The sequence below is a fragment of the Pelophylax lessonae genome (genome assembly GCF_965119305.1).
Source record: "Pelophylax lessonae genome assembly, chromosome: 6".
Lineage (NCBI taxonomy): Eukaryota > Metazoa > Chordata > Amphibia > Anura > Ranidae > Pelophylax > Pelophylax lessonae.
The window spans coordinates 137,411,988-137,419,771 of record NC_138773.1 but is presented as its reverse complement, the minus strand read 5'-3'; positions in this window follow the sequence as shown (position 1 = coordinate 137,419,771).

Here is a 7,784-nt window from a genome sequence, read left to right as displayed (position 1 = left end):
ACAGACCCAGACTAGGCCCGATTACTATTTTTTGTACCCCAAAGGGAGGATGAGGAGTAGTAGGAGTTCGGAACAGGCAGGAGGCAAACTGAAACACCCTGCACTCCTCGGCGGTGTAAGATGAGCCCCAAAAATTGGAAAGGTGTATCTCACACGTACCGATACAGACTATGCCGCAATTTAATTCTTTTTACCCCAAGGGTGTAGATTGAATAGCGGAATAGAAAATATGATATCAAAAGGTGTATCTATCTCACACGTACAGACCCAGACTAGGCCCCGATTACTATTTTTTGTACCCCAAAGGCAGGATGAGGAGTAGGAGGAGTTCGGAACAGGCAGGAGGCAAACTGAAACACCCTGCAATCCTCGGCGGTGTAAGATGAGCCCCAAAAATTGGAAAGGTGTATCTCACACATACCGATACAGACTATGCCGCAATTTAATTCTTTTTACCCCAAGGGTGTAGATTGAATAGCGGAATAGAAAATATGATATCAAAAGGTGTATCTATCTCACACGTACAGACCCAGACTAGGCCCCGATTACTATTTTTTGTACCCCAAAGGCAGGATGAGGAGTAGGAGGAGTTCAGAACAGGCAGGAGGCAAACTGAAACACCCTGCAATTCTCGGAGGTGTAAGATGAGCCCCAAAAATTGGAAAGGTGTATCTCACACGTATCGATACTGACTATGCCGCAATTTAATTATTTTTACCCCAAAGGGTGTAGATTGAATAGCGGAATAGAAAATATGATATAAAATTGGTGATTTTTCAATAGCACATGTGAACACTGCAGTGTCTTATGTCAGTTAGCTCTGCTGCAGGCTATGAAGGGAAAAAAAAGAAAGAAAATTCCCCTTTAAGTTTGTCATTTTTAAATAGATTAGTACAGACTATGCCACAATTTAATTTTTTTTTAACCCAAAAGGGTGTATATTGAATAGTGGAATAGAAAAAAGTGTATAAAATTGAAAATCACTCAATAGCACATGTGAACACAGCAGTGTCTTATGTCAGTCAGCTCTGCTGCAGGCTATGAAGGGAAAAAAAAAGAAAATTCCCCTTTAAGTATTGTAATTTTTAAATAGATTAGTACAGACTATGCCACAGTTAATTTTTTTTTAACCCAAAAGGGTGTATATTGAATAGTGGAATAGAAAAAAGTGTATAAAATTGAAAATCGCTCAATAGCACATGTGAACACAGCAGTGTCTTATGTCAGTCAGCTCTGCTGCAGGCTATGAAGGGAAAAAAAAAAAGAAAATTCCCCTTTAAGTTTGTAATTTTTAAATAGATTAGTACAGACTATGCCACAATTTAATTTTTTTAACCCAAAAGGGTGTATATTGAATAGTGGAATAGAAAAAAGTGTATAAAATTTAAAATCACTCAATAGCACATGTGAACACAGCAGTGTCTTATCACAGTCAGCACTGAAGCAAAAACGCTGCACACAACTGACTGATAAAAATAGATTTTTTTCGGGGGCGCATACGCGGAACTCGCCGATGTCGGAAGTGTCTGACTGAGCTCCGCTCCGTGAGGTGACAGCCCGCCGCTCTCCCCGGTGACCAGCCGCACACTCAGCAGACCGATCTCACCCCGCAGGCTCCCGCAACCCCCCTCCACCCTGCCATGGTCTCAGGAGGCGCCAAAACAAGAATAAAGAGCCGCAATATCCGTGATGTCCTGGTCAGGGCATCATCCAAGATGGCGCCGCCGCCTGTATCCCGCGCCGGAGCCAGCACATCCAGGTCCCCCAGGATTGCTTTGCCTCACCCAGATGAAGGTGAGTCAGACACTGACTTCTCACCCACTCCGGGGGCAGCTGCAGCATACGGCCCCTCAGAGTCTGCTATGATGCAGCATTTTGAACGCATCCTGCATAAGGCCCTCAAGCACACCTCAGACCAGATAACTGACAGACTTACAAAAGAAATCAGGGAGCTGGGCCAGCGCACCGCTGACTTCGAACTCAGGGCAGACGAACTTGAAGTCAGTTTCTAACACCACTCTGATGAGCTAGAGGCCCTTAGGGAGGAAAACCAACTTCTACAAGCACAATTGGAGGACCAGGAGAACAGGGCTCGACGCTCCAATATCAGGATTCGGGGGATCCCTGAAACTGTGTTGGACTTACAATCCACAGTGACTGCCCTCTTCCAGGAACTCTCCCCCTCCATCCCTATTGAACGCCTGGAGATGGACCGCATACATAGGGCTTTGGCCCCCCGCAAATCTGAGGGACCTCCCGGAGATATCATAGCCAAGCTCCATTTTTACAAAACTAAGGAACAACTCCTTCAAGCTGCAAGGCAGAAAGATACCCTCCACTTCCAGGGCTACACATACCAGCTTTTTAACTGATCTCTGCAAGGCTACAATCACCAAGCGTAGGGCGTTCAAACCCCTTTTGCAAATGCTCCAACAACACCATATCATTTACTCCTGGGGCTTCCCCTTTTCATTGCGCTTCACCTACCAGGGCCGCAAACACACTTGCAAGACCACTGATGAACTTCAACAGCTCCTCCAAGACCTGCACCTGACCTCCGCCCCAGTGCCTCCCACCGCTCAACAACAGCGCAGACGCTCTGCTTCCCGCTCCCCTCTGAAACCTACTGCTACCACACCCACTACCCCTAAGCGGAGCCGGCACATCTCCCCCCTGCCTGCATTTTTGGACTCGATGGACTGAGAGCCCCACCTGCATGCGTCCCTGCCTTTTTTGCATCACCTACTTTGAGTGACTCCCGCCACTCGGTTTTACACCTACTGACTTTGATTTTCTTTTTTCCTCTCCCTATTCCCCCCCCCCTTTTTTTTTCTCTTCTTCTTTTGTTTTATCTGCTGAACTGACTTTGCTTCCCAGGCCAGCCTCGCAGACTTCTTCCGGCAGATCCTGGATCCCTCGTCAGACGGCACCACTCCACGGAACACCGCTTCATCACTAGGCTCACCCGGCCTGACAGCAACTACACAGTCTGGACGGTATTCACGGTAACCATGTTCCCGCCGGGAACTCCCTATCCTCCTTTACTACAGGAGTCCCTCCTGATGGGGACAATGATGGACCCTTTCTCCCCCCCCCACACTTTTATTTTGCTTCTCATTTTTGCGTTTCTTGCTCATAAATGCTTGTATGTTCCTGATATTTTGTTCTCTCCTACTGTTCGTGCTGCACCCCCACACGGGTGCCCCTCCTTTTATTCACCAAAGACTCCCCTGGTTACCACCATGGACTCTATCACCTTCTCACGCCCACAGGCGGATCTGTCACCCGTCGGCTGCCACTGCTGCCCCTACTCGCCACCGGAACCCTCCTCTAGGAGACTTCCCGTGGTGGCCCTTCTCCCTCAGCGTAGGCGGTCACCCTCTACGTTGACGGACAATGTTTTTGATTTTTTATTTTGTGTTTTTTGTTTTCTTGCTTGTGCTGATATGTCCGCTGATTCCAGTGTCTCTTCTTTCCTCCCTTTTTCTCCCTAGTCTGAGCCTTCTTTCGCCCCCTCCTCCCCTCCCCCCCTCCCCTCCCACTCGCCGGGGGGATCCGGTTAATGTCTCACTGATCCCTGATCTAGTCTCCCGCCTCACACCCAAGCGATGGCCTCCTTGAATGTATTGACCCTCAATGTGCAGGGTCTCAAATCTCCACAAAAAAGGCGCAAGGCCTTTCGCTCATTGGCCTCCCTAGATGTACATGTAGCTTGCCTCCAGGAGACGCACTTTTCAACGTTGCATACTCCCAAATACCTAACTTCCTCTTATCCTCAATTTTTTACAGCGTCTGCCTCGGTTAAGAAAAGAGGGGTTTTGATAGCTTTCCACAAAACGGCACCATTCACACTCCATTCATCCATTGCAGACCCTGAAGGCAGGTACCTTATACTCATTGGCACCTTACTGGATACGGAGGTAACCCTAGCTTCCTATTATGCACCTAATGTAAACCCCCATGCCTTTCTCTCCCACTTTCTTCAAATCACTGCAGAGCACAAAAAAGGCACACTTATTCTCTGTGGAGATTCCAATCAGGTCCTCTACCCTTTCCTGGACAAATCCCCAGCTACACCCTCACAGTCAGCAGGTAGACTCACCTTCCAGCAGTTACTCCACACCCACCCTCTGATCGACACGTGGCGCGAACATAACCCATCCAAACGACAGTATACTTTTTATTCCAACCCACACAAGACATCCTCGCGTATCGATCATATACTTACCTCTATAGCGACTTCTCCCTCCTCTTGGCTTCCTCGATCCTCCCGATCCCCTGGTCTGATCATAACGCCGTAGTCTCCACCTTCAACTCCCTGATTCCCAAACAGCGCTCCTTCACCTGGTCGCTGAACGACACCCTCCTAACGCACCCTTCCCACAGGCTAGAGGTAGCCGAAGCACTTGAGGACTATGTCACCCATAACGACACCTCTGACGTTACACCACTTACGCTTTGGGAGGCACACAAGTCCGTCATCTGCGGCACTCTCATTAGCCTGGCCTCCCGCCGCAAAAAAGAAGGCAGACGACTATATGACACTGGTGCTTACGACCAGTACCAATCACACCCCACCCCGGACTCTAGACTTGCCCTCGACAAGGCCGCGCTGGAACTGGATCTTTTTCTCACTGATTCAGCTGAGAAGCAACTGCGACGCTCTCACCACCGGTTTTACACTAAAGCCAATAAACCTGACACATTTTTAGCTTTGTCCCTTCGCAACGCCACAGTCATCCGAAAACCAATACGCCTTAAAACCTCCCCCACCACCCATACCAGCAATCCGGTCAAGATCTTGGAGACGTTTCGTCAACACCTCTCCAAGCTCTACTCTCCTCCTCAACCCCACTCTAACGCACAAACTTCTGAATTCCTCTTTGACCTCGACCTGCCCACCTTATATGATTCCCAACGGGATACTCTTGACGCACCCATCTCGGACCTTAGAAATTCGTAATGCAATCAAAACTCTTAAACTCAATAAAAGACCAGGTCCAGATGGGTTTACAGCCACTTATTATAAACGTTTCTCTGACCTCCTGACCCCTATGCTTAACAAGGCTTACAACTCCGTGCTTAAAGGTCACTCCTTTGGTTCTGATTCCCTCACCGCAGCTATCTCGATGATCCCTAAAGACTGACGACTCCTCCTGGGCCAATTACCGCCCGATATCCCTTCTTAACATTGGCGTTAAGATCATGGCCAAAATCCTAGCGGCACGCCTCAACCCGATAGTTGGATCTTTAGTGCACAGGGACCAAACAGGATCCATCCCCTGCCGCCAGGCTGGTGATAACGTGCGGAGAGCGATACACCTAGCGCACCAGGCCCGCCGTCGTAAAGTCCCCACATGCTTCGTCTCCCTCGACATTAAGAAAGCTTTTGACACCCTGTCTTGGCAGTACCTGCAGACTGTGCTCCGCGTGTGGGGTTTTGGACCCCACTTTTTAGCCTGGATCTCCTCACTCTATTCCTCACCCTCAGCCTATGTGCGTTATGCAGGATTTCGATCTTCCACCTTCCCTATAGGCTGCGGCACCAGACAAGGATGTCCCCTCTCACCTCTCCTCTTCGCCCTCGCCATTGAACCCCTAGCCCAGAAAATTTGTGCTTGCCCTGATATTAGAGGCTTGGAAATAGGGGGACATCACCACAAGTTGTGCTTATTCGCGGATGATATCCTCCTGTTCCTCACATCCCCGCTAACCTCCACACCCAATCTCCTTGTTCTCCTACAGCGCTTTGCTGCGATTTCTGGGCTGGTCGTCAACCCTCAAAAATCTAAGGCTCTTAACATCTCCTTGCCCCCCCCCTCCTTCAGCAATTGCAGTCAGTGCTTCCCTTTACCTGGGCTACTCATCACATACCCTACCTGGGAATTAAGCTCACGGCAGATCCCCTGGAACTATTCACGGCCAACTACCCCCCCATGCTGCGTCATCTCACTAAACTCATGGAAACGCGGGCTCCTTTACCTATAGCCTGGTTGGGCCGCATCACGGTAGCTAAAATGGCCATACTACCTAAAATACTGTACTTGTTCCGGGTCTTGCCTATAGCGGTCCCCTCTTATTTCCTAAGACAACTCCAGTGCAGAACCTTCTCTTTCATCTGGGGCAAAACCAGGCCCAGGGTACCCCGTAGGGTCCTCTACCTTCACAAGCTACAGGGTGGATTGGGTGTTCCCCAATTTACCAAATATTATCAAGCGGCTCAATTGGCGCAGTTACCCAAGTGGCATGCCAGCCAAGAAGTTCCTCTTTGGGTGTCCCTTGAGGCAGTAGAATGTGATCCCCTTTCTGTTGCCAACCTGTTGTGGCTACCACTAACAGACCGTCGCTCGTTGACTAACCCTATCTTATGCCATTCCCTTCGTCTTTGGAACACACTGAAGTTTAAGTACAAGCTCCAGTCACCCCACAACCCTCTACTGTCCTTTCTAAATAACCCAACTTTTCCCTCAGCGTGGGACTCTCCTTCCTCATTCCACAGATGGGCATCGGCCGGCCTGGTTAGGGCCCACTCCCTAACCCTGTTTGATGCCTTCAAGACCTTCCAAACACTTAAAGACACGCATAGCCTCCCTGACTCTGAAATCTTCCACTATCTACAGATTAAACACTTCCTAACTCCATGCCTTCGCACCGACACATCTTTGCCCACCCTGACCTCCTTCGAACACGTTTGCCTCCATGACCCACATACCCGTGGCCTGATCTCCATGCTCTATTCCAGACTCACGGACCCCCCGGATCGTGCTCCCCCTCCGTACACTGTTAAATGGGAACAAGATTTGGGAATTACGCTTGACCCTGAAGATTGGTCACATATTTGGCAGACGACGAAGGCTGCCTCACAAAATGTGGTAGCCTCAGAGACGAACTACAAAGTTCTGATGCGCTGGTACCTAGTGCCAGCACGTATTGCGAAATTCTTACCCACATACCCCCCAGTATGCTTCCGAGGTTGCTCAGCTGTAGGCACGCACTTGCACATCTGGTGGACTTGCCCTAAAGTTCAAACGTTTTGGCGAGCGGACTTCCATATCCTTTCTACCCTGACAGAAGTGCCTCTCTCCCCGGACCCCTCACTAGCTCTATTGAACCTGAAACCGGACAATGTTTCTAAATTTAGACATAAGCTATTCCTGCAGGTCACCACGGCAGCCAAACAAACTATAGCGAAAGCGTGGAAAACACCAAACTTGCCCTTGCTAGAACTCAAACATAGAGTCACCAACGTGATGATCCATGCCAAAATAGAAGCGATCTTAACTGATAAGGTGGAGAAGTTTGATAAACTTTGGCACCCCTGGGTGACCCACTATCTGCCCTCCAACTTTGACGAAGCCCTGATGCTTCCTTAATCGGCTTTCAAGCTTCAAAGGGATCACACCACTTACTTCTAGTTTCCCCCCCCGGCGATCTGTCTTCCCCCCCCCTCTCTCTCCTACCCCTCTCCCACCCTCCTGTCTCCTTACCTGCTCTATTCCCCTCCTTCCCCCCTCTCTTTTTTCATTACTGCTATATATTATTTTTTTGACAACGTTCTTATCTGGTTCAACCACTATTGTTCAACCACTGGTCATGTGGTAACGGAGAGCTATGTTTCCCCCTGTTCACTGATCGTAACCCCATGTTCCGGCTGTCTTGGTCCCTGCCCAGGACAGCCCTTTTTGTCCCATGCTTCCCTCCTCCGGGATCTGATTACCCTCTTGAAGTTGCCTCATCACTCGGCGAGTGCTTGTTGGCCGCGCCTCTCCTCCTGGGCACAGCTT